The sequence below is a fragment of the Hyperolius riggenbachi genome, chromosome 1 (genome assembly GCF_040937935.1).
Source record: "Hyperolius riggenbachi isolate aHypRig1 chromosome 1, aHypRig1.pri, whole genome shotgun sequence".
In the NCBI taxonomy this organism is placed as follows: domain Eukaryota; kingdom Metazoa; phylum Chordata; class Amphibia; order Anura; family Hyperoliidae; genus Hyperolius; species Hyperolius riggenbachi.
This window is the reverse complement of record NC_090646.1, coordinates 137,961,927-137,989,409: the sequence shown is the minus strand read 5'-3', so window position 1 is coordinate 137,989,409 and position 27,483 is coordinate 137,961,927. Positions and strand designations below refer to the sequence as shown.

The window sequence follows — 27,483 nt, the reverse complement described above, 5'->3', positions numbered from 1 at the left end:
CAGCTATGCTTAGACACATGTCACTTTTTTTTGCTGCTGGGTAATGTCACTGCGAGTCCAGTGATGACACACATGGGGTTACAAATGCTGCCAATCATCTGCGTAAAGTTGCAACTGTAAGGTGCTTGTGTCTAGCAGCTAGGAGGTTGAACTGCCAGACAAGTCTACAGTTCAGCCTTTAGTTTGAATCAGCCCTTGATGTTGTATGATGTTGTAGTGATGCCTGCTCCAATAGAAAATGTATAGCAAGTCATATACTGTGTATTATAGGGGCTTGCACCAGCAGAGATCATTCAACCATATAATTACTAGGCCCAAACATTGTGCAACAATTAGAATTAATGACATAGCCTTGGCAAATTAATACTGTAACTGGGTCCATGCTGTTTAGCTCTGTGATCAAGTAGCAATTGGGGTGTGTGTGTGTGTGTGTGTGTGTGTGTGATGAGTTGCAATACAAGAGAGCTCACCAGACTTTCACACGTTTTGTCATTGTAAGCTATCTGGATGTAGATGTCTGACCAATTGTGTTGATGCTAAACTGGGCTTTGTTTGGACTGTCTGTTGTTGCTGTGCTTGGTCTGGAGTGGATATATGGGCTTAAGCTACTACATTCTGATATCTAGGGTGATTCTGGTACCTGGAGTGACACCGCTGTTTAATTCTGATATTTGGGGGGAAATAACCACTTAATTCAGATACCTGGGGCGACATGACTGCTTAATTCAGATAGCTGTGGTGACATGACTGCTTAATTCTGATATTTGGAGTGACAGGACTCCTTAATTTCGATATCTGGAGTGACACTAAGGCTTAATGCTGATATCTGGAGTGACATGGTGCCTTAATTTCAATATCTGCAGTGACTCTGTGGCTGATATCTGGAGTGACACAGCTTCTTTATATTGAAATCTAGGTGACATGGCTAATTAATTCTGATATCTACAGCGATACAGTTGCTCAATTCTGAGATTTAGGGACACAGTTTCCTAATTATAGCATCTAGAGGTACATGACTGCTTAATCTTGACAACTAGGGAGACAACGGTGCTTAAAGGACCTCTCCCTACAAAAAAGTAAGCAATTAAAATGTGACATAACTGACAGGTTTTGGACTGATCCATCTCCTCATAGGGGATTATCAGGGTTTTCTTTGTTTTCAAAAGCACTTCCTAAATGGCACTCAAACTGCCAAATCATTAAACAGACTGTAAGAAAAAAAATGCTCTGGGGGATACTTGCATCGGGTGGGGGAAGCCTCAGGGTCCCAGTGAGGCTTCACCATCCTCTTTAGCCTGGGGGAATGCAGCGATGGCTCCCCCGAGAATTCCCTCGACAAATCCTGACAAGGACTGTGGCTGCACAGCCAATATTTACCTACCGCATTCCTGCACAGGCACAGTTCCTGCACAGTTCCTGCGTTCCTGCACCGGCACAGCTCTTCCTTTGGGCTAAGGTGGAAATGGCCAAGCCTGATCGATCCGCACTACTGTGCAGACACAAAGGACTTGCACCTGCGCAGTAGAGTGGATACGATCGGGCTTGGCTTTTTTCGCCTTAGCCCAAATGAAGAGCCTCTAGTGCGCCTGTGCAGCACCGTGGCAGGTAAATATTTACTTTGCCACTGTTCAGGGGCTCGCAGCAGTGGATTGCCGGGACACCGGAGGACTAGGAAGCCTCCTTAGGATCCAGAGGCTTCCCCCTCCTGATGTAACTATCCCACAGAGGTTTTTTTTGTTTAATCTTATATGTCCTCTTTAAGATACCAGCCAGTCTCTATTCACTTGCACACTATTTTGAGAGTTAAAGTGTACCAGAGCTGTTGGTGGCAAAACGTGTTATATATTCTTCCTCCAGCCCCATATGCACGGATCGCTGCCACACCGCTGTCCTCTTCTCGCAGCTCCGATACCGGGTCCCCGCACTTCCGTCAGTCGGAGCCAGTCTGACGTAAGTGAAGTGCGCTGTTTGTGTATCTCTTCAGCAGAGGAGAGATACATAGAGGGTGCAGTTCTCCTGCGTAGACTGGCCCAACTGACGGAAGTGCGGGGACCCGGTATCGGAGCTGTGAAAAGACGGGGGAGTGGTAGCAATCCGTGCGTATGGGGCTGGAGGAAGCCCCAGGTATGTGTAAACCCTTTTAATTACAACAGCTTTGGTTTCCTTTATCTCCTAGCCAACTGCGTCACGCCGATTGGCGAGGCCGCGGCAACAGCCCCAGGACCGCCTAACGCTGATTGGCGTAAAGTCCTGAAGCTTTGTTTTGCAGGAGATCGCATGCAGGCTGCGCGTGTATCTCCTGCTTGGTAGCTCCGCCTTTCGTCTCCCAGCGGCGATCACCGCTCTGAGACTGTTAGAAGGTGAAACCGCCGTCTATAAACATAGTACAGTGTACAGCGCTATGATCTACAGCAGCGCTGTACTGGGGACAGCCGTGTCACATGGGACACTAGAAGCCTATGACAGCCAATCGCCATGATTGGCTGGCTGGGGGAGGGAGGGCTTTTGTAAAAAATTAAATGGGCAAATGTAATTAAAAAAATAACAAATATTTATTAAAAAAATAAACACTGGGGGGGCGATCAGACCCCACCAACAGAGAGCTCTGTTGGTGGGGAGAAAAGGGGGGGGGGAACACTTGTGTGCTGTGTTGTGCGGCCCTGCAGCTTAGCCTTAAAGGGAACCTGAACTGAGTCAAATTATTTAAAATAAACACATAAGGTAACTTCAACTGAACATTACATAGTTACATTGCCATCAGCTCCTCTCGGAAGCTCACCATTTTCCTCTGACAACAATCCCTTCCAGTTCTGACAACATTTTGTCAGAACTGAAATATATCAGTTGCTGTCAGTCCTCTCATGTTCCAGGTAATGTTCATGATTCCCTATGGCTCAAGTGGGCGATGTTACAGTTTAACAGTGTGCTGACCAGGAAGCTGTTATGGGGTAATAGCCATTTTCAAAATGGAGGATGAATAATTCCATGGATCACAGGGGACAAACAGGATGTAGGAGAGGAGAAAAAGATTGAGGAGTAGACTACACAGGAGGTAAGTATGACCTGTGTATTTTTATGTTGACTTTTAATTTTCAGTTCAGGTTTTCTTTAAAGCTGCAGTGGCCTGTTTTAGAAAAAATGGCCTGGTCTTTAGGGAGGGTAAAGCCTGTGGTCCTGAAGTGGTTAAAGGACCACTATTTTGAAATGTATAAAATAACTGTCCAATGGCATTTCAGCTAGTAGTAAAACTGTCTCCTGATCTTAGCCAGGCAGATGCACCCAGCCCGAGTACAGCTTCTGTCGGGAAGCTCCCCTCACATTCACGCTGTCATGAATGTGTAAACAGCAGGGTGATTTACTTTTTAACTAATTCGTAACCCTCCACTATCCCTTCTTCTAGCATTTTCTCTTCGGTATCAATCTTTTTTTAATTTTATTTTTTAGAACTTTTACGCTAGTGGTCCTTTAAACTGCCATTCAGGGAATGCTTTAAGAATGACCATGTTTTAAATGGGGGGAAAAAAAGGAAAACCAAAAAAATAATTTTGTTACTAATCCTTGCTGTGCATAGAGCTCAAATGGAAGGATATATATTTTTTTTTATCAGCAAAAGTGGTTGTTATACTAAACTGTGTGCTTGCATTTTGGGAAGACTGTTTCTCCAGCTGCACTACAGCATTGAAGGTTTTATAGGTTTATTTCTAAGACGTGAGCATTGCTGGGTCATCAGTAGTGTTGGGCGAACATCTAGATGTTCGGGTTCGGGCCGAACAGGCCGAACATGGCCGCGATGTTCGGGTGTTCGACCCGAACTCCGAACATAATGGAAGTCAATGGGGACCCGAACTTTTGTGCTTTGTAAAGCCTCCTTACATGCTACATACCCCAAATTTACAGGGTATGTGCACCTTGGGAGTGGGTACAAGAGGAAAAAATTTTTTAGCAAAAAGAGCTTATAGTTTTTGAGAAAATTGATTGTAAAGTTTCAAAGGAAAAATTGTCTTTTAAATGCTGAAAATGTCATGTTTCTTTGCACAGGTAACATGGTTTTTACCGCCAGGCAGTCATAAATGTAATAAAGATAAGAGGTTCAATAAACAGGGACCGGTAACGCTAACCCAGCAGCAGCAGCAGCACACGTGATGGAACAGGAGGAGGCGCAGGAGGAGAAGGCCACGCTTTTTGAGACACAACAACCCAGGCCTTGCATGAGGACAAGAAGCGTGCGGATAGCATGCTTTTTGCCGCCATGCAGTCATAAATGTAATAAAGAGAAGAGGTTCCATAAACAGGGACCGGTAACGCTAACCCAGCAGCAGCACAGAGCACACGTGATGGAACAGGAGGAGGCGCAGGAGGAGAAGGCCACGCTTTGAGACACAACAACCCAGGCCTTGCATGAGGACAAAAAGCGTGCGGATATAGCAATGCTTTTTGCCGCCATGCAGTCATAAATGTAATACAGATGAGAGGTTCAATAAACAGAGACTGGAAACGCTAACCCAGCAGCAGCACACATGATGGAACAGGAGGAGGCGCAGGAGGAGAAGGCCACGCTTTTTGAGACGCAACCCAGGCCTTGCATGAGGACAAAAAGCGTGCGGATATAGCAATGCTTTTTGCCGCCATGCAGTCATAAATGTAACACAGATGAGAGGTTCAATAAACAGGGACTGGAAATGCTAACCCAGCAGCAGCAGACGTGATGGAACAGGAGCAGGCACAGGAGGAGAAGGCCAAGCTTTTTGAGACACAACAACACAGGCCTTGCATGAGGACAAAAAGCGTGCGGATATAGCAATGCTTTTTGCCGCCATGCAGTCATAAATGTAATACAGATGAGAGGTTCAATAAACAGAGACTGGAAACGCTAACCCAGCAGCAGCACACATGATGGAACAGGAGGAGGCGCAGGAGGAGAAGGCCACGCTTTTTGAGACGCAACCCAGGCCTTGCATGAGGACAAAAAGCGTGCGGATATAGCAATGCTTTTTGCCGCCATGCAGTCATAAATGTAATACAGATGAGAGGTTCAATAAACAGGGACTGGAAATGCTAACCCAGCAGCAGCAGACGTGATGGAACAGGAGCAGGCGCAGGAGGAGAAGGCCAAGCTTTTTGAGACACAACAACACAGGCCTTGCATGAGGACAAAAAGCGTGCGGATATAGCAATGCTTTTTGCCGCCATGCAGTCATAAGTGTAATACAGATGAGAGGTTCAATAAACAGGGACCGGAAACGCTAAACCATCCCAGATGTTCATTGGTCATGTTACTTGGTTGGGGTCCTGGAGTGTTGCGTAGTCGTTTCCAATCCAGGATTGATTCATTTTAATTTGAGTCAGACGGTCTGCATTTTCTGTGGAGAGGCGGATACGCCGATCTGTGACGATGCCTCCGGCAGCACTGAAACAGCGTTCCGACATAACGCTCGCTGCCGGGCAAGCCAGCACCTCTATTGCGTACATTGCCAGTTCGTACCAGGTGTCTAGCTTCGATACCCAATAGTTGAAGGGTGCAGATGGATTGTTAGACACAGCTACGTCATCTGACATGTAGTCCTTGACCATCTTCTCCAGGCGATCGGTGTTGGAGGTGGATCTGCACGCTTGCTGTTCAGTGGGCTGCTGCTGCATGGGTGTCAGAAAATTTTCCCACTCCAAGGACACTGCCGATACCATTCCCTTTTGGGTACTAGCTGCGGCTTGCGTTGTTTGCTGCCCTCCTGGTCGTCCTGGGTTTGCGGAAGTCAGTCTGTCTGCGTACAACTGGCTAGAGGAGGGGGAGGATGTCAATCTCCTCTCTAAAGTCTCCACAAGGGCCTGCTGGTATTCTTCCATTTTGACCTGTCTGACTCTTTCTTCAAGCAGTTTTGGAACATTGTGTTTGTACCGTGGATCCAGAAGGGTATAAACCCAGTAATTGGTGTTGTCCAGAATGCGCACAATGCGTGGGTCACGTTCAATGCAGTCTAGCATGAATTGAGCCATGTGTGCCAGAGTCCCACCAGAATCCTCATCATCCTCTTGTGAGCGTTGTGATAGTTGTTGTGATGCATCATAGTCGTCACCTTCCTCCTGGTCTGCTTCTGCTGACCATTCGCGTTGAATTGTGGAAGTCCAACGTGCACCGCTCTGGCCCTCGTCAGTGGTGGCATGAAACTCCTGCTCCAACTCCAGCTGTTCCTCCTCCTCTTCTTCGTCATAGCTGCTGGGGCCAGCGTTCCCTGAGGCGGATGGCCTGATGTTGGTACCATCACGCTGATCGTTTTCTCCTTCAGATTCCCCCAGTTGCATCATGACAGCTGTTTCCTTGATTTTTAACATCGACCTCTTCAGTAAACACAGCAGTGGTATGGTAATGCTGACTGAAGAGTTGTCACTGCTCACAAGCAACGTGGATTGCTCAAAATTTTGGAGGACTTGGCAGAGGTCCAACATGTTGGCCCAATCGGATCCACAGAAGCTTGGCAGCTGGCCGGATGCGCCTCGGTACTGCGCCGTCATGTACTGGACCACTGCACTCTTCTGCTCGCAAAAGCGGGCTAGCATGTGCAGCGTAGAATTCCAGCGCGTAGGGACATCACACAGCAAGCGATGGTGGGGGAGATTGAAGCGCTCCTGCATCTTGGCGAGTGCCCCCGAAGCAGTACTGGAAGTTCTACAATGTTTGGCCACTCGACGCACCTTCAACAGAAGATCGGCCACGCCTGGGTATGTCCTCAGGAACCGCTGAACTACTAGGTTCATCACGTGCGCCAGGCAAGGGATGTGTGTCAGCTTAGCCAACCTTAAAGCGCGAATGAGATTACTCCCATTATCACACACAACCATGCCCGGTTTCAGGTCCAGCGGTGCCAGCCACAAATCCGTCTGTTCCTTTATTCCCTTCCAAATTTCCTCCCCTGTGTGCTGCTTATCCCCAAGGCAGATTAGCTTCAGCAACGCTTGCTGACGCATGCCAACAGCTGTGCTGCACTGCTTCCACGATCCTACTGCTGCTGGGTTAGCGTTTCCGGATGAGGTACAGCTTTGAGATGCGTTGGAGGAGAAGGAGTCAGAGAGGTAGGTGCTGCTGTTATCCAGTGTGAGGGACGGCGGTGCAGCTGTTTGTGGCGTGGGCAACACCCGTGCCGTAGCAGGTGAGGAATCGCTGCCAGGCTCCACAAGGTTCATCCAGTGCGCGGTAAGGGAGATGTATCGACCCTGGCCGAACGCACTCGTCCAGGTGTCAGTGGTGAGGTGAACCTTGCAGGCAACGGCATTCTTCAAGCTTCGGGTTATTTTGCTGACCACGTGCTCATGCAACTCAGGCACTGCAGAGCATGCAAAGTGGTAGCGGCTGGGAACCACGTAACGTGGGATGGCCACTGACATCATGCCCTTGAAGCTGTTTGTCTCCACCAATCGATATGGCAGCATTTCGCAGGCCAGAAGCTTGGCTATGCTGGCTGTTACTGCCACGGCCCGGGGGTCATTTGCTGGCAATTTCCTCTTGCGCTCAAACATCTCCGACACAGACAACTGAACCGTAGCGCTGCACACGGAAGGGCTGTTGGTTGTTGTGTTTGAAGAACACTGGGAGACCTCAAGAGCACTACTCCGGAAAGTGACAGTGTCAGCGTCGTCTGATGTTTGTGAATGTTGTGAACCACGCAATGGCTGGGCTACTGCTGCTGCTGAGGCGGGTCTGGTGAACCCAAGGGAGGCAGTGTTGTTTCTGGTACCCTGTCCTGACGCGTTTGCCCAAAGAGTGGGATGTTTGGATAGCATGTGACGGCTCATGCTGGTGGTGGAGAGGTTGTTAATACTTTTCCCCCTGCTCAGGCGGGTCTTGCACACCTTGCAAATCGCCATGGTAACATCCTCAGTGCAGTCTTCAAAGAAAGCCCAGACTTTGGAGCACCTGCCTCCTTGCTGGCGATTTCTGTTTGCTCCTCTTTTGCCTCTCACTTGAACTTCCACGCTTGTGGTGCCTGAAATTGCGCGCCGCCTACCTTGTGGCACAAGGCGAGCTCGTGCAGCAGTGGGTTCTTCAACAGACTCATCTGTGCTGCTGCTACGACGGCGATGTTCTCGTTCACAAACAAAATCTGGGTCTCTGTCCACATTGTCCATACCCTCCTCTTCCATCTCCTCAAACTCGTCATATGTCATTGTGGGCCGCCGCCGTGGAGTAGAGCTCCCCACAACAACCTCTGCGCAGCACACTCCAACGTCGTCTTCCAGATCTTGTCGGCCGACCTCCTGCAATTGCAACCCCTCCTGCCCAAATTGCTCTGGGATTTGGGTTTCCGAGTCCTCTTCGGACTCGCCTTGTATTTCAGTGCGCGGTGCATTTCCCACAGTTAACGGTTGTGAATCCAGGCACAACATTTCTGGCTGTTCCTCCATTGACCTTTGAAAGGTGGAAGTTTGTTGGGCTGGGAATAGCTCCTGCGAATACCCCATTGTGTCCTGAGGTAATTCATCGGACTGGTTATCTGGCAGTTGTGTGCGTGGTGTCGCTGCCGGTTGTGTCAGCTTTGTGCCCACTGGCTCCTTGTAACTGGCTGAGGACTCGGACCTCGTGCGTGATGTGCTGGTGCTGCTTAACCCACTGCTGGACGCTTGAGAGGTCATCCAAGTAATTATCTGGTCCTGTTCTTTTGGATTTGTGAGGGTTGTTGTCCTGGACAACATGGGCGGTATTGAGTGGGTTTTCTTGGGTGCTCCCCTGTGGCCTGTACGTGAACCGTCAGGGGAAACACCTCTTCCCTTGCCCCTCCCTCTTTCACCGGATTTCTTCCTCATTTCACTTATCCTTACAGTACACGCTGACTGGCAGCAGTACAGTGGCAGTACAGAAATGCTATACAGTACCACTATTCCCAGCAGCGACACAGAGCACAATGCTATACAGTGACGGGTGAGCGGTGTACCACTATTCCCAGCAGCGACACAGAGCACAATGCTATACAGTGGCGGGTGAGCGGTGTACCACTATTCCCAGCAGACACAGAACAGTACACAGAATGCTATATAGTGTGGCTGAACGAGCGGTGTACTACTGTTCCCAGCAGACACAGAACAGTACACAGAATGCTATATAGTGTGGCTGAACGAGCGGTGTACTACTGTTCCCAGCAGACACAGAACAGTACACAGAATGCTATATAGTGTGGCTGAACGAGCGGTGTACCACTATTCCCAGCAGACACAGAACAGTACACAGAATGCTATATAGTGTGGCTGAACGAGCGGTGTACTACTGTTCCCAGCAGACACAGAACAGTACACAGAATGCTATATAGTGTGGCTGAACGAGCGGTGTACCACTATTCCCAGCAGACACAGAACAGTACACAGAATGCTATATAGTGTGGCTGAACGAGCGGTGTACTACTGTTCCCAGCAGACACAGAACAGTACACAGAATGCTATATAGTGTGGCTGAACGAGCGGTGTACTACTGTTCCCAGCAGACACAGAACAGTACACAGAATGCTATATAGTGTGGCTGAACGAGCGGTGTACCACTATTCCCAGCAGACACAGAACAGTACACAGAATGCTATATAGTGTGGCTGAACGAGCGGTGTACCACTATTCCCAGCAGACACAGAACAGTACACAGAATGCTATATAGTGTGGCTGAACGAGCGGTGTACTACTGTTCCCAGCAGACACAGAACAGTACACAGAATGCTATATAGTGTGGCTGAACGAGCGGTGTACTACTGTTCCCAGCAGACACAGAACAGTACACAGAATGCTATATAGTGTGGCTGAACGAGCGGTGTACTACTGTTCCCAGCAGACACAGAACAGTACACAGAATGCTATATAGTGTGGCTGAACGAGCGGTGTACCACTATTCCCAGCAGACACAGAACAGTACACAGAATGCTATATAGTGTGGCTGAACGAGCGGTGTACTACTGTTCCCAGCAGACACAGAACAGTACACAGAATGCTATATAGTGTGGCTGAACGAGCGGTGTACCACTATTCCCAGCAGACACAGAACAGTACACAGAATGCTATATAGTGTGGCTGAACGAGCGGTGTACTACTGTTCCCAGCAGACACAGAACAGTACACAGAATGCTATATAGTGTGGCTGAACGAGCGGTGTACCACTATTCCCAGCAGACACAGAACAGTACACAGAATGCTATATAGTGTGGCTGAACGAGCGGTGTACTACTGTTCCCAGCAGACACAGAACAGTACACAGAATGCTATATAGTGTGGCTGAACGAGCGGTGTACTACTGTTCCCAGCAGACACAGAACAGTACACAGAATGCTATATAGTGTGGCTGAACGAGCGGTGTACCACTATTCCCAGCAGACACAGAACAGTACACAGAATGCTATATAGTGTGGCTGAACGAGCGGTGTACCACTATTCCCAGCAGACACAGAACAGTACACAGAATGCTATATAGTGTGGCTGAACGAGCGGTGTACTACTGTTCCCAGCAGACACAGAACAGTACACAGAATGCTATATAGTGTGGCTGAACGAGCGGTGTACTACTGTTCCCAGCAGACACAGAACAGTACACAGAATGCTATATAGTGTGGCTGAACGAGCGGTGTACTACTGTTCCCAGCAGACACAGAACAGTACACAGAATGCTATATAGTGTGGCTGAACGAGCGGTGTACTACTGTTCCCAGCAGACACAGAACAGTACACAGAATGCTATATAGTGTGGCTGAGCGAGGTACACAGTGGCAGTAAACAATGCTATATATAGTGTGGCTGAGCGAGCGGTGTACTACTGTTCCCAGCTGCGACACACAATGACTGGGGGGGACCCTGGCTAGCGTGGCTGGAGCGCGAACTACCCTGCCTGCCTACCCAAAGCTAAACCCACAGACAAATGGCGGAGATATGACGTGGTTCGGGTATTTATTTACCCGAACCACGTGACCGTTCGGCCAATCAGAGCGCGTTCGGGTCCGAACCACGTGACCCGTTCGGCCAATCACAGCGCTAGCCGAACGTTCGGGGAACGTTCGGCCATGCGCTCTTAGTTCGGCCATGTGGCCGAACGGTTTGGCCGAGCACCGTCAGGTGTTCGGCCGAACTCGAACATCACCCGAACAGGGTGATGTTCTGCAGAACCCGAACAGTGGCGAACACTGTTCGCCCAACACTAGTCATCAGCACATTTCTCAATCATTTTATATACATACTGCAGATTTTCCCCAAATCACAGTGCTCTGCAGAATAACTTAATTGGAACAAGGTCCCATGACAGCAGACACCGTACTTGTCCATCATTTCAGCAGAATTAATAGTGAACGAAGATATCTAAACTATTGGTTATTATTAAACTCTATGGCGTTTGGCACAGTCTGTCTGTTTTAGCAGTGTTGTTTACTGCATTGGGGACTGCACAGGTTCCTGTTAGGATTGCAGAGAAGCACAAGCAGTAGATCAGATCTTGCTTGCAGCATTACATTCTTGACAAATCCCATGTTCTGAGACAATATCTACTGGACCCCATGAGGGGTATAAACAAAGATGAAAACTCTCTCTACAGGACATCCTGTTTTATCAGGAGCAGTCTACAGGCTTGTGGCATATTTCTTCTGTGATTGGTAACTGCATTTTAGGACAGATAAGATAACCTTGTCCTCTAACATCAAAACACAGAATACATAAAATGGCAAAATAAATAGCATTATATTGCAGAGGGTTTTTCTGTCATTTAAATGCTGCTAAAATTAATTTAACACAACACATTTGCACACTAGTTTGAGGCCCTTCTTTTTGTGGCGGTGCATTGCGGCAATTTACCACACTGCTACTGCAGGGCGCCGGAAGTCCTCAATCTGACATGCTTCCATAACTACGTGAGCGCGCGTATATTCGTCGATGTGTGTCAAACCGGAAGCCATGTAAGTCTACAGCTACGCAGGTAATTTAAAAATTTTCTTTTCAAATTCATTTTCGTGAAAATGCCATCGAACAATCATTTTGTAATAAGTTATTATTTTTTTTTTTTTACAGTTTTCGCTAATTTTGGTGCTAAAAATAACCGATTTTATAGCTTTTGTGAATTTTGTTTTGTTGAAATCTACTGAGGTAGCTAATCACCATTGCTGAGAAACTAATTACCTCATCTATGAATATGTGCAGGGTGCAGTCTACTGCAAATCATGTACTGTTGGCAGTGGCGTACCTAGGGTATTTGACACCCGGTGCTGGGTATTAACCACTTTACCCCCACGCATACGGATTTCTCCGCCCCTTTTTCCATCCTTTCACCCCCAGGGACGGAGAAATCCGTACTCTGCGCACTCCTGCCGCTGTCCGCGCTCCCGCTCGTAAACACGCCGCCCGCCGCTAGTAAACACGCCGCCGCCCGCTCGCCCAGAGATCAACGAACGGGAAAATCCATTCCCGTTCGTTGATCTAAGCCCCGCAATGATCAGCTGCCGCTCGGCCGAGCAGCGCGATCATTGTGAAAAAATAACAAAGTCCCAGCCTCTTTCTACTTCCTGCAAGCGTCCGGAAGGACGCTTGCAGGTCGCATGAAACAAATTGGTAATGTTGCCATCTTGTGGCCAAATAGTAAAACTACACCCTAACCATTTTTTACACACAAATAAACTTGTTTTACACATAAAATTAACTCCTTACCTCCCACACTCCCCAATTTTTTTTTTTTGTAATTAAAAAAAATAAATAAAAAATTTACAATTTAAAAAAAATACATAAATAGTTACCTTAGGGACTGAACTTTTTAAATATTTATGTCAAGAGGGTATAACACTGTTACTTTATAAACTATGGGCTTGTAATTAGGGATGGACGCAAAACTGAAAAAAATGCACCTTTATTTCCAACTAAAATATTGGCGGCAAACATTGTGATAGGGACATAATTTAAACGGTTTTATAACCGGGATAAATAGGCATATACATTTAATGGGTTTTAATTACAGTAGCATGCATTATTTAAAAACTATAAAGGCCGAAAACTGAAAAATAATAAAACATTTTCCCACATTTTTTCCTATTTTCCCATTAAAACACATTTAGAATAAAATTATTCTTGGCATAATGTCCCACCTAAAGAAAGCCTAATTGGTGGCAAAAAAAACAAGATATAGTTCATTTCATTGCGATAAGTAATGATAAAATTATAGACGAATGAATGGAAGGAGCGCTGAAAAGTGAAAATTGCTCTGGTGGTCAGGTGGTAAAACCCCTCAGTTGGGAAGTGGTTAAAAGACACCCCCCCCCCCCAAAAAAAAAAGGAAAGGAGAGAGTGCGGCATACTAAGCGCGCCATGGTGGGTAATGCCAGACCTGCCCCACCTGAGTTTCCTCCTTACACGCTCCCCCCCCCCTCCAGATATGCATCAGCACAGTGAGCAACAGTGAAGGTGGAGACCTGTGGCACGTGATGGTGACGCAGCGCTCCAGCGCTTGGAACGCAGGAGTCAGGTGAAGTATTCCCTGCATGCCCGTCTCATATCTGGAGGGGGAGACCATGGAAGGAGGGAACCCAGGTGAGGAGGGTATGTGGCCCCCCTCCCCTGTCTCTCCTTTTTGTGCTGCTTTCCTCCTGCTCATGGCCTCTGTGGGAGGTCTTTGCGACAGGGTTGCCAACCTTATTTCTATTTTTGAAGGACAAAAGGCCCAAAAAAGCGCAAAATTTTGGATGGAGAGGGGGCAGAGTCAGAAGAGTACTTTTAAGTAGAGTTGTGGGTGGGGCTAAGCTCTGCACATAATTATTTTTTTGGGAATTTAGTTAGCATTGACATGATCTTCCACAGCACTTTACATAGTCAGGTTATTCACTGTCCTCAGGGAAGCTCACAATCAAATCCCACCCTACCACAGCAATGTCTGCTGTATTATTATTATTATGTATATAGCACTGATAACTTCTGCAGCACTATACAGAGTACATAGTCATGTCACTGTCCTCATAGGAGCTCATACTCTGCCATAGTCAGAGTGTAATGTAATGTCCTACCATATTATAATTATGCATTTATGTAGCAGACATCTTCTGCAGCACTTTACAGAGTACATAGACATGTCACTGACTGTCCTTAGAGGAGCTAACAATCTAATCCTACCATAGTTGTATGGCCTACCATATTATGTATTTATATAGCCCTGAAATCACCTGCAGCACTTTACAGAGTACATAGTCATGTCACTGACTGGCCTCAGAGGAGCTCACAATCTAATCCTACCATAGCCTAATGTCCTACCATATTATTATTATGTATTATGGATCACTGACATCTTCTGCAACACTTTAAGGAAACCAGAGCTGAATGACAGTAAGTTTTATACATACCTGGGGTTTCTTCCAGCCCCATCCACACGGATCGCTCCCATGCCGCCGTCCTCAGCCTTCTCCCGTACCGGGTCCCGTAACTTCAACCAGTCGTGGACAGTCTGTGCAAGAGAAGTGCGCTCTCTACGTATCTCTCCAGCGGCTGCATAAAGAGTGCACTTCTCTTGTGTCAGACAGACCACGACTGGCAGAAGTGACGGGACCTGGTACCGATGCAGGAGATGGCTGAGGACAGCGGCATGGGAGCAATCCATGCAGATGGGGCTAGAGGAAGCCCCAGGTATGTATAAAACTTATTAGTCAGCTCTGGTACACTTTAACTGTTCTCAGACTAGCTGACAATCTATAGACACCAGCTTCTATAGCAAATACAGGGGGAAAGCTGCCTTCCTGATCATCAGAACAGCTCACAACAAATCATTTATAAAACAAAACAATGCAAATTTCCCTTTCAGAGCAAGATTCTATGTGAAGGTGATTTTACCTTTACAAAGCTCCGTCTGGTTTCATCTGTGAATCACCCTACACCTCTTATCAACATAAACAACCCCCATGTCCTGCCTATAGAAAGGCTTCCCTGCTCCCATCCCTCCTGTGACCCCATCCAGATTTCTGAAGAATGCTGCCCAGCAGATAACAATCCAGAGCACGGAGGATTCCTGTAGCTGAAGTGTCGCTGTATGCACACTGATCAGCTTCCTCGTGCTGATACTGACAGGCTGTGTGACTGGCAGGGATAAGAAGGGGATTGCAGGACATGAGGACGACAATGATGAGCACACTTCAGTGACAGAGAGTTACCTTCTCTCCATGCTGACCGAGACTAGGACTTCGGTGCATTGGGGGCGGGTTTGCTTGGCTGTCTCTCTCCCTTCTATTGGCTAGAGAGATCTGACAGCCGGAAAATAAAGCTTCTGATTGGAGGAAGGGAGAAGAAGGAGGCAGCAGCTGAGAATAATAATGATAATAGTGGGAGCTGTGCAATGCTCACAAAACAAATACAGACATGATTCATTTCAGGTGATTCATTTAAATGGACAGTTGGCAACCCTGCTTTGTGACACCCCCTCCCTGTCAATCACCCCCCGCCCCGTTGCGCCCAATGGAAGAAACGCCACTGACTGTTGGTAATTTGTGGGAATGGAGGTGCCCAGAGTATTAAAAAATAGTTTTCGATTGGCAACAAAAAAATATAATAATAAAAATGTTTCCAGTTGAACTGGTGTCCTATCTTATGGAGCGGTAAGAAAATACATCTCTTTTTGTATTTTAATGCCAATATAAAACTATCATTAAACACTCTGAGCACCTCCATCCCCACAAGTTTCCAGTCAGGCCTCCTTTGCAGGTAATAGTTTTACCCAAAACTATATCTAGGAGAGAGACCATGCTGCATCTGGTAGGACCTGGAAAGCCGAGTGGGGACAGTTTATTTCCCGTAAGCCTATACGGTGGTTACAGGGTTCTGCAACCCATCCTTGGGAGTATAAAATTATATACTTACAATTACCCCTAAACTAGTGGAAGTGCACCATTGGAATCATGGCCTCTTTCTGCTTACCACCTAGGTGTTCCAAAGTACGAGCCTACTACGTGAAACACCAAATTCTATGTACTGTTGGTAGGCTTTGAGGAAAGTTTTGGGAAGGACTGCTATGGAGAATAGCAAGGCGTGCTGCCATCCCCACCTTCTATATACTAATGTAGGCAGTGTTGCTGAGGATGCAGGAGGATGCACAAATAGATCCATCCGCTCCCATGTAGATAGAAATTAGACATTTTTTGCAGGAGGACTAGCAGGAAGGATAAATCAACTACAGATCATACAGTAGGTTCATTTATCCTTTAGCATTAGCTACACAGCTGTTGAGTGAACAGAAAAGCCAAATGTAATTTATAAACACAGAAGTGGAGACAGTTTTACGTGTTTGGAATGCATTTTGGATTGTGTTTGTTTGGTTTTAGCAAGCCAGACCCAACTGAGTTCAAAACAATCAAAAGGACTAATTCCAAATGCAGCAAAATAGAACAGGTTGTATTTGGGAAAATGTTATACAAGCCATACACAATTCTAAATGCATTTAAAATGCAAGTTAACACTTCTGCATAGAATTCCATTCAAAATGTTATTTCTGCATCTAAGATGAGCTCAAAGTGCTTCAAAAGGCAGTGCAAAATTAGTGTCAACGGCCATGGGTTCAACCAGGAAGTCAATTGCAAGTTATACATTCAGAAATAAAAGCTGCAGGATACAATTGACTTGCATTTGTTTTAAGCCAGCCAAGTAAAGTCAAGGCAAACAGAAACTTCAAATGCAGAAGAACAGAAAAGGCTGTGTGAAAAACAATGCAACCCCCCCCCCCCCCCCCCCAATAAATAAATAATAAAATGTCCCTCTAATGTATGAAGAAACAAACATTCTTGTAGAAAAGTCTTAACAGAGGACATAAACTCTTGCACAAGAGACAAGGAGCATAAAGAAAAAGAAATCCACTCTGTGTATGTTTGCAGAGAACAGCTTGTTTAATTCTCCCTTATCAGCAAGTGTAATTTGAGCTGTCTGTCGAGTTCTGTGCTAATATATAAACACAGGAGTTAGCACTTTCTGTATGTATAATATATATATTCTATTTCCTCACAGCAGCAGCACTGCTGCTCACCTCGTCTTCTAGATCCAGTCCAGTCTGGGAAAAGGCACTGTGGCTTGATATGAAAAATACAGGCAACTAAATCACATATAGCTAGTTACACACATTTTTACTTTATTATATGTATGTTACAGAGTAAACTCCACACTCCACATCTTATGATACATGTAATCAGAGGCGGACATACTCTTGCAGGCCGCACAGTGGCCCCATGTATTCTGGGGCCCATGCAGCTCAATCACAGTAAAGCCCAGATTATCCTCTACGATTTTGTATATGTTGGCAGATTATGAGCTCTTCTCAGGAGGAGTCATTGACATAATTATGTTCTCTGTAAAGTGCTGCAGAAAACAAATTAACTAATTTACAGTGGGATGCGAATGTTTGGGCAACCTTGTTAATCATCGTGATTTTCCTGTATAAATCGTTGGTTGTTACGATAAAAAAAGTCAGTTAAATATATCATATAGGAGACACACACAGTGATATTTGAGAAGTGAAATGAAGTTTAGCGGATTTATAGAAAGTGTGCAATAATTGTTTAAAGATAATTAGGCAGGTGCATAAATGTGGGCACCACAAAAAATAAATGAAATCAATATTTAGTAGATCCTCCTTCTGCAGAAATTACAGCCTCTAAACGCTTCCTGTAGGTTCCAATGAGAGTCTGGATTCTGGTTGAAGGTACTTTGGACCATTCCTCTTTACAAAACATCTCTAGTTCATTCAGGTTTGATGGCTTCCGAGCATGAACAGCTCTCTTTAACTCACACCACAGATTTTCAATTATATTCAGGTCTGGGGACTGAGATGGTCATTCCAGAACATTGTACTTGTTCCTCTGCATGAATGCCTTAGTGGATTTTGAGCAGTATTTAGGGTTGTCTTGTTGAAAGATCCAGTCCCGGTGCAGCTTCAGCTTTGTCATTGATTCCTGGACATTGGTCTCCAGAATCTGCTGATACTGAGTGGAATCCATGTGTCCCTCAACTTTGACAAGATTCCCAGTCTCTGCACTGGCCACACTGCCCCACAGTATGATGGCACCACCACCATATTTTACTGTAGGTAGCAAATTTTATTTATTTATTTTTTTTTAATGCTGTTTTTTTCTCCATGCATAACACACCTTGTTATGCCCAAATCACTCAATTTTCGTTTCATCAGCCCACAGTACCTTATTCCAAAATGAAGCTGGCTTGTCCAAATGTGCTTTAGCATACCTCAAGTGGCTCTATTTGTGCTGTAAAGGCTTCCTCTGCATCAGCATCTCCTTGTGTAAAGTGCGCCGAATGCTTAAACGATGCACAGTGATTCCATCTGCAGCAAGATGATGTTGTAGGTCTTTGGTGCTGGTCTGTGGGTTGACTCTGACTGTTCTCACCATTTGCTGCTTCTGTCTATCCAAGACTTTTCTTGGTCCGCCACTTCGAGCCTTAACTTGAACTGAGCCCGTGGTCTTCCATTTCCTTAATATGATCCTAACTGTGGAAAAAGACATCTGAAATCTCTAAGACAGCTTTCTGTATCCTTCTCCTAAACCATGATGGTGAACAATCTTTGTCCTCAGGTCATTTGAGAGTTGTTTTGAGACCCCCATGTTGCTACTCTTCAGAGACAATTAAGAGGAGGGAAACTTACAATTGACCCCCTTAAATACTCGTTTTCATACTTGGATTTACCTGTGTATGTAGGTCAGGGGTCACTGAGCTTACCAAGCCAATTTGAGTTTCAATAATTAGATCTCAAGTTTTTGGAATCAATAAAACGACAACAGTGCCCAAATGTATGCACCTGTCTAATTTTATTTAAACAAACAATTATTGCACACTTTCTGTAAATCCAATAAACTTCATTTCACTTCTCAAATATCACTGTGTGTGTCTCCTATATGATATAGTCAACTGACATTTTTTATCGTAACAACCAACTAATTATACAGGAAAATCATGACGATTAACAAGGTTACCCAAACTTTTGCATCCCACTGTATATGGTAATCTATTGACCATTTAAATGTTTATAAATTTTCATTGACAACTCTCAGTGCAGAGCAGTGATAATTGCTTATAGCCCAGTCATGTATGATGCATGATAATTAGGTACAAAATATGTGCCACATTAATACAGTGCATACAGGATGCAGCACATGTTCACATGCATTTGTTATTATCACTTCTTGGCTCCACCCATGACCTGTTGTGACCACACCCACTCACATGCCCCCCCCCCTTTCCCTCACATTTATTTTGCACAGGGGGACATTGTTGGCTTTGCCTGTCATTGCATTTAATACTAACAGTACATCTGCATTTTAATGGTGTCAGAAAATCCAAACTGTGTCTGATATATCCCAAAATGGTAAGATATGTGCCAATGGCTTCTTTTATGTATATTCCATGTATCTGTACTTCACATGTTGCTGTATATCTTATTCGCTCTGCCGTTGCTGTATTGCTATTTCTACCTCTCTATGCTTCTTTCTCTCCTGTCTCTCTCCATCTCACCTTTTTTTACACTTTACTTCTTTCGTAAATAAATGCCCTCTAATGAGGCAGGAGTCCATATGTACCATATAAACAGTTCTTTAACCAGTGGATAAAATAAGATTTTTTTAAATGTAGTCTTAATTACAGTCCAGTTTACTGAAACATAACTCCGTAGGGAAATTTTCTAGCCATGAACATCAAGCTTATATTTACATGCACAGAAGGTGATTGATTTCATATAGGCGCTCAGGTTCCTTGTCTGAAGCAGAATAGCCGTGTGACATGTGACAATTTACATACTGTGTAATTTGATGGAGAGATGCATAAGGCTAGCATTATTGTACACTTTATGAATGTAACTGTACCAATTTCCTCTAATTATACACTGGAATGTGAATGCACATGTGATTCATGGGTATTTTAGTCCTATAAAATAAAGCTCTATTCATAGCGGGAGATCTATTGTACTCATTGCCCCCGTGACAATAACATATTATGCTAGGTATAGCTATTGATTGCTTAAAAATAAAGTACATTCTGTATCTGCTGTTTTACATGATTGTTAAGTATGGGTGTTATTTTCTGAGGTGTCCCTCAGGATGTTGTCCTCTTGAATAACCTGAGCTACACCCATTACCTAAAGATTTTAAAGTGACCCTGGAGTAAATTGGAGCCATTTAATCTGAAAATAAAGTACATAATGTACCTTCAAGTATAAAAACACCTGCAGTATTTTCAGCAATTAGAGATTAAAGCAGAAGTAATAAGGCAAAATTAAAGGACCAATTGGCAGTCTTGAAAGGTCAAAGGGACTAACTTTTTCATGATACTGTAGCATTCCTCCTGACTAATTAAGAGATATATATATATATATATATATATATATATATATATATATATATATATATATATATATATATATATATATATATATATATATATATATATATATATATACAGTAAACCTGTATTACTACATCATGCTCCGCTTTTATGAAGAATGTGATTGCACATGTACATTTTGACAAAACTATAGACCTTGTTTGTCACCTTTCCTCTCAACAACCTAATGCAGATGCCGATGATGCATGGATTAGGCAAAAATGTGTGTCTGTGCATAGAGGACTGGCCGAAGACAAAGATTAACCACTTAAGGACCAGCGGCCTCTGGACACTTAAGGACCAGAGACCGCTGGTCCAATCCCGACGAATTTCCACACATACCCGCTGCAACCGCTGTCATCGCAGCTCGCCGGGACCCCCAAGACATAGACTCTCTGCTGTCTCTATGACGGCAGAGTCATGTGAGCCGGTCAGGAGCTGCTTTCATTGGCTCCTGACCCTGTTTTTCATTGTAAGGCAATGGGAACGGCTTACATTGAAAGACAGGGCGGGGAGTCAATGAAATTGGCTCCTGACTGGCTCACATGACTCTGCCGTCATAGATACAGGCAGAGCCTGTGAGATGCGGCAAAAATCGGCGGCTTTGATCGGCGGGGAGCTGCGTAAGCGTCGGATGCGCGCTGCGGACAGTGATTGCGATCTACGCCCTGCATCCAAAAGCCCACCAAAACAGGGTGTAATTTCACTCACCGCGGTCCTTAAATGGTTAATAGTAAACAGATCATAATCAAAATTGGAAACTATTAGCAGTGTGATTCCACAAGGCTCAGTACTGAGACCAGCTCTCTTCAGTTTATCTATTAATCACCTATTTTAGCATCATTGTGAACCGAAAATTCGAATAAAACCCTATTCACTTAAAGGGGTACTATGGCGAAACTTTTTTTTTTTAATTTTCAATATGTGCAAACATAGACAAATAAGAAGTGTGTTTTTTTTTTCCAGAATAAAATGAGCCCTAAATTTTCTCATATGTTACTATCACTTACAGTAGGTAGTAGAAATCTGACAGAAGTGACAGGTTTTGGACTAGTCCATCTCTTCATAGGGGATTCTCAGCATGGCTGTTAGTCTTTCTTAAGATATTCCCTAAAAAAAAATAAACAATGATGCTGGCTAGCTTTCCCTGCTCGCTACACAGTTTTTTGGCAGTTGACAGAGCAACTGCCACTCACTAAGGGCTGGTGCACACCAAAACCCGCTAGCAGATCCGCAAAATGCTAGCAGATTTTTAAACGCTTTTTTTTATTTTTATGAGGCGTTTTGCTAGCGTTTTGCGGATTGCTGCTGCGGTTTTCAGTATAGTAGATTTCATATATTGTTACAGTAAAGCTGTTACTGAACAGCTTCTGTAACAAAAACGCCTGCAAAACCGCTCTGAACAGGCGTTTTTCAGAGCGGTTTGCGTTTTTCCTATACTTAACATTGAGGCAGAAACGCATCCGAAATCCAAAAAATGCCTCACCCAGGCATTTTTCGTTTCTGCAAAACGCCTGCCGCTCTGGTGTGCACCACCCCATTGAGATACATTGACCAAGCAGATCCGCAGCCGCAAGCGGATCTGAAAACGCCCAAAAAGCCGCTCGGTGTGCACCAGCCCTGAGTGCTTCTGAAAATAAATAAATCCCTGAGAATCCCCTATGAAGAGATAGACTAGTCCAAAACCTGTTGCTTCTGTCAGATTTTTTGTCAGGTAGTATTTTCTGTACTACCTACTGTACGTGACGGTAACATGGGAGAAAAGTAATTTATGGCTCATTTTACTCTGGAAAAAAATTTACTTCTTAATTGTATATGTTTGCACATATTTAAAATTTTTCAATTTTTCACCATACTGCCCCTTTAAATGGCAGACAAAACCTTCAGGATATCTCTGCAGCCACAATTTCTTTAAAAAAGGTGTAAATCATGTCCAAAAACCTGGACAGTGGCATGGCCAAGGTAATCAATGTTAAAATATTTACAAAAAATATGTAATTTATGCAAACAATTTTTAATGGTTTTGATAAGAGATGTCAATGGCGGACGGTTTTAGTGGTTAATAGCAAAGCCCCATACATGCTAGAATCGCCAAATCTGCAGGGTATGTTAAAGGGAATGTCCAAGCAAAATAAAAAAAATGAGTTTCACTTACCTGGGGCTTCTACCAGCCCCATGCAGCCATCCTGTGCCCTCGTAGTCACTCACTGCTGCTCCAGTCCCCCGCTGGCAGCTCGGCAGGACGCATTGCGTACATTTTTACGCATTCCCGCTAGTGCAGGAAAATGAACACATACATTTTTACGCATTACTGATTCAATGCGTAAAAATTTACGCATTGAACCAGTAACGCGTAAAATGTATGTGTTAATGTTCCTGCACTAGCGGGAATGCGTAAAAACGTACTCAATGCGGCCCACCGACCTCCGAGGTCGGCAAGCTGCCGGCGGGGGACTGGAGCAGCAGTGAGTGACTACGAGGGCACAGGATGGCTGCATGGGGCTGGTAGAATCCCCAGGTAAGTGAAACTCATTTTTTATTTTGCTTGGACATTCCCTTTAAGGAGAACACTGCAGACAAGGGGAAACCTTTTTTTAAGAATTGAACCTTGTAGTTTTTGAGAAAATCAATTTTTAAAGTTATGATAGGAAAAAAAATCTTTTTTTTTTTCAAATGCAGCTAAACAGTTGATAGATAATGTATCAGTAGTGTACATTTACATATGTCAAAAGACAGAACAGTGAATTTCATGCCAGAGTTTCAAGGTGGTCAGTACACAGTGCATGATGACCACCTAGAAACCTAGTGGAACTGGTAACGCTTTGCCAAGGATCATTGTAAAGCTGCAATATTGCTGTATCAGGATCCCTGGTAAATTTAGCTATGATTTAGACAGTAACATTTTTTTTTCTTCAAATTATGTGGGGTCCACCCTCCCGAGCCTCTTTTACCCTTTGCCACCAATGCAGGCTGGGATACCAAGGTTTCAGGGCCCAAACCGTGTGGGGCTACCCAGCCCGAACTGCCATTGACTTTAATATGAATGCAAACGCAAACTTTCGGGAACTATAATTGTCATAAATGCAAACAAAACATTTGCTCACCACAAACTGCCAATGAAACAGTTTTCCCATCACTAGCCATCACCTGGACAACAGCCTCAAAATATAACAGAAATGCTAATGATGGGTTCCATATGCGAACTGCCACTTTTCCGGAGCATCCCAAATTGATGTGCTGACATACTGGACGTATTTGTTGTTGTGCTGTTGCATTGTATGGAAAATGACCAGTAGTGTATTAAGAAGCTGTAAACAAGGTGAATACAGGGCTTGTATTTTAAGCTTAGATTTCGATATGCAATACATGTCAATAACAAGGTGTGGCTTGGTATTATTTCACAGTTTAGATAAGTTTTGCCACTGGAATTATGTATCATTAAAGGGGCACTATGGCGAAAAATTATACAATTTAAAATATGTGCAAACATAATAAATAGTATGTTTTTTCCAGAGTAAAATGAACCATAAATTACTTTTCTCCTATGTTGCTGTCACTTAGAGATGTGGCGAACCGGGTTCGCGAACTTCCGCGGAAGGTTCGGTTCACGGAAAAGTTCGCGAACCGCAATAGACTTCAATGGGGAGGTGAACTTTGAAAAATAGAAAAAATTATGCTGGCCACAAAAGTGATGGAAAAGATGTTTCCAGGGGTCTAACACCTGGAGGGGGGCATGGTGGAGTGGGATACATGCCAAAAGTCCCGGGGAAAAATCTGGAAGTGACGCAAAGCAGCGGTTTAAGGGCAGAAATCACATTGAATGCTAAATTGCAGGCCTAACGTGCTTTCAAACATCTTGCATGTGTATACATCAATCAGGGAGTGTAATTAGAGTACTGCTTCACACTGACACACCAAACTCACTGTGTAACGCACCGCAAACAGCTGTTTGTGTAGTGACGGCCATGCTGAACTACTGCGCAACATGGCGAGATTGCCCTTCCTCACTCAGTGATGTCAGGTAATGTGTGACTTCCTTCTCAACTTTCCATGGCATTGTTAAAAAGCTTACGTTTTGTTTTTAAATTACATTTTCTACTTGCTGTGTACTTGTTCAGTACCGCTACAATGAGAATCCTGTGGAGGCGGGCAAGTCTGCCATTGTGGCCCCGGGGAATGAGGGGTTTGAATCCGGTGTGGAGCCTGAGCAACGGCTACCACTGCACATCCAGGCAAGGAGGGCAGCAGGCAGGCAGGCATGCACGCCCGCCCTGAGGTAGTGACCAAAAATAACAATACAGGACTCAGGAGGACCTTTTGCGGCCCTAATTGTCATGAATCAACTTTAAATCCTTTAACGGTAATCCGTTATGGCGGGCAAAGATGACACCACATTCCTTTCATGAGAATCATATGGAGGCGGGCAAGTCTGCCATTTGTGAGTGACCCTGGGTAATGGCCGGGGAATGAGGGATGGAATCCGGTGTGGAGCCTGAGCAACGGCTACCACTGCACATCCAGGCAAGGAGGGCGGCAGGCAGGCATGCACGCCTGCCCTGAGGTAGTGACCAAAAATAACAAAACAGGACTCAAAAGGACCTTTTGCGGCCCTAATTGTCATGAATCAACTTTAAATCCTTTAACGGGAATCCGTTATGGCGGGCAAAAATGACACCACATTTTTTTCACGAGAATCATATGGAGGCGGGCAAGTCTGCCATTTGTGAGTGACCCCGGGTAATGGCCGGGGAATGAGGGATGGAATCCGGTGTGGAGCCTGAGCAACGGCTACCACTGCACATCCAAGGAGGGCAGCAGGCAGGCATGCAATACAGGACTTTGAGGCCCTAATTGTAATGAATCAACTTTAAATCCTTTTAATGGGAATCCGTTATAGAGGGCAAGTCTGCCATTGTCACCGCGGGGAATGAAGGTTAGATTCCGGCCCGAAGTGGGAGCCTGCTGAGACCCATGCTGTAGCTGCCCTGACCGTGCTTTGCAGACCAGGCATCTGTGGTCAGATGGATCCTTGACCCAGCGGAAGACAAACCAAGTCGAAAGCATTTGCCAAGAATGTTTTACGGAGGGCAAGTTTTTTTTGCCCTTTTTTAAAATTGTTTGAAAATGATAGATGGTTGTATTTTTAAATTGTTTGAAACTTTAGATGGTTGTATTTTTAAATTGTTTGAAACTTTAGATGGTTGTATTTTTAAATTGTTTAAAAGTGTATCCATTCAAGTGCAAGTTATGCACTGACTGCCAGGTATAATGTGCAGTCACAGATGCAGTGAAAGGTATGCAGTGACTGCAAACAGCCGTTAGTGTAGTGACGGCCCTGCTGGACTGGTGCGCACCATGACGAGCTGGGTTCACTGAACAGTAAAGGTACTAGGATGCAGTGAGGTGGGTTCACTCAACACAACAGGTAGTAGGTATATGCAGTGAGCTGGGTTCACTTAACACAACAGGTAGTTATGTGCAGTGATGAGGTGGGTTAAGTAAACACAACAGGTAGTAGGATGCAGTGAGCTGGGTTCACTCAACACAACAGGTAGTAGGATGCAGTGAGCTGGGTTCACTCAACACAACAGGTAGTAGGTATATGCAGTGAGCTGGGTTTACTCAACACAACAGGTAGTAGGTATATGCAGTGAGCTGGGTTCACTCAACACAACATGTAGTAGGTATATGCAGTGAGCTGGGTTTACTCAACACTACAGGTAGTTATGTGCAGTGATGAGGTGGGTTAAGTAAACACAACAGGTACTGGGTATATGCAGTACTGGGCAGTACAATGTGCAGCTCCCTGTCACACACACAGGTAGTCAGTCACTGAATGTGCTGGGCTGCTGGCAGTGGCACACACACACTATCAATTAGCAAGGCTGTGCATGCAACAAAAGTGTCCGTTTGACACACATTAAAAAAAATAAAGTACAGGATGAGCTCTGAAAGAAGCTAGGTTGCTATAAAAGCAATAACAATCAGCCAGGAGCAAACTAAGCAGCCAAGAACCTAACTAATCTGTCCCTAGAAGAACAAGTCTGCAGCAGCTCGCCCTAGTCTGTCTAATAGTAGGCACACGAGTGAGTGTAATGGCCGCCGGACCCTGCCTTATATAAGGGGGGGGGGGGGGGTGGGGCTCCAGGGCTTACTGTAGCCTGAATGGCTACAATGTGCCTGCTGAATGTGATGCAGAGGGTCAAAGTTGACCCTCATAGTGCATTATGGGGCGAATCGAACTTCCGCAAAGGTTCGCCTGGCGCAGGCGAACGCGAACCCCCAATGTTCGCCTGGAACCGTTCGCCGGCGAACCGTTCGCTACATCTCTACTGTCACTTACACTAGGTAGTAGAAATCTGACAGAAGCGACAGGTTTTGAACTAGTCCATCTCTTCATGGGGGGATTCTCAGGGATGTATTTATTTTCAAAAGCACTTAGTGAATGGCAGTTGCTCGGTCCAACTGCCAAAAAACTGTGTAGTAAGCAAGGAAGCTGGCCAGCATCATTGTTTACCTGTTTTTTAGGGAATATCTTTATAGAATAAAAGCCTTACTGAGAATCCCCTATGAAGAGATGGACTAGTCTAAAACCTGTGGCTTCTGTCAGATTTCTGCTACCTACTATAAGTGACCGCAACGTAGGAGAAAAGTAATTTAGGGCTCATTTTACTCTGAAAAAAACATACTTCTTATTTGTCTATGTTTGCACATATTTAAAATTTTAAAATGTTGAGGCATAGTGACCCTTTAACTTAAAGAGGAACTTCAGCCTAAATAAACATACTGTCATTAAGTTACATTTGTTATGTTAATTAAAATAGATAGGTAATATAGGCCCATATGCAATTCCATTTTTCACCTGAGTTTTCTCCTAGGTGATATTTTGAAAGTTGTCAGTTAAACCATCAACAAGCAAAAAAAATGCTCAAAATAATTTCGATAGTACTTTTTTTTTACCTACTTTTGATACTTTTTTTTTCCATTGCAAAGTGCTAAAATATTTTAAATCGAAGATGAACATTTATCTCGTAGGAGAAAACTCAGGTGACAAAGTGAATTGCATATGGCACATAATCTCGTACCCACCCTGTTTTAAAAGAACAGGCAAATGTTTGTGATTTCATGGGGGCAGCCATCTTTTTA

General features: G+C 44.7%; 1 protein-coding gene across 2 annotated transcripts in view; it reads left to right on the top strand.

The window, feature by feature from the left end:
• Positions 1–27,483, top strand: part of SGCZ (sarcoglycan zeta) — a 1,116,694-nt gene that overhangs the window by 51,222 nt on the left and 1,037,989 nt on the right. The gene's annotated exons all lie outside the window — the stretch shown is intronic.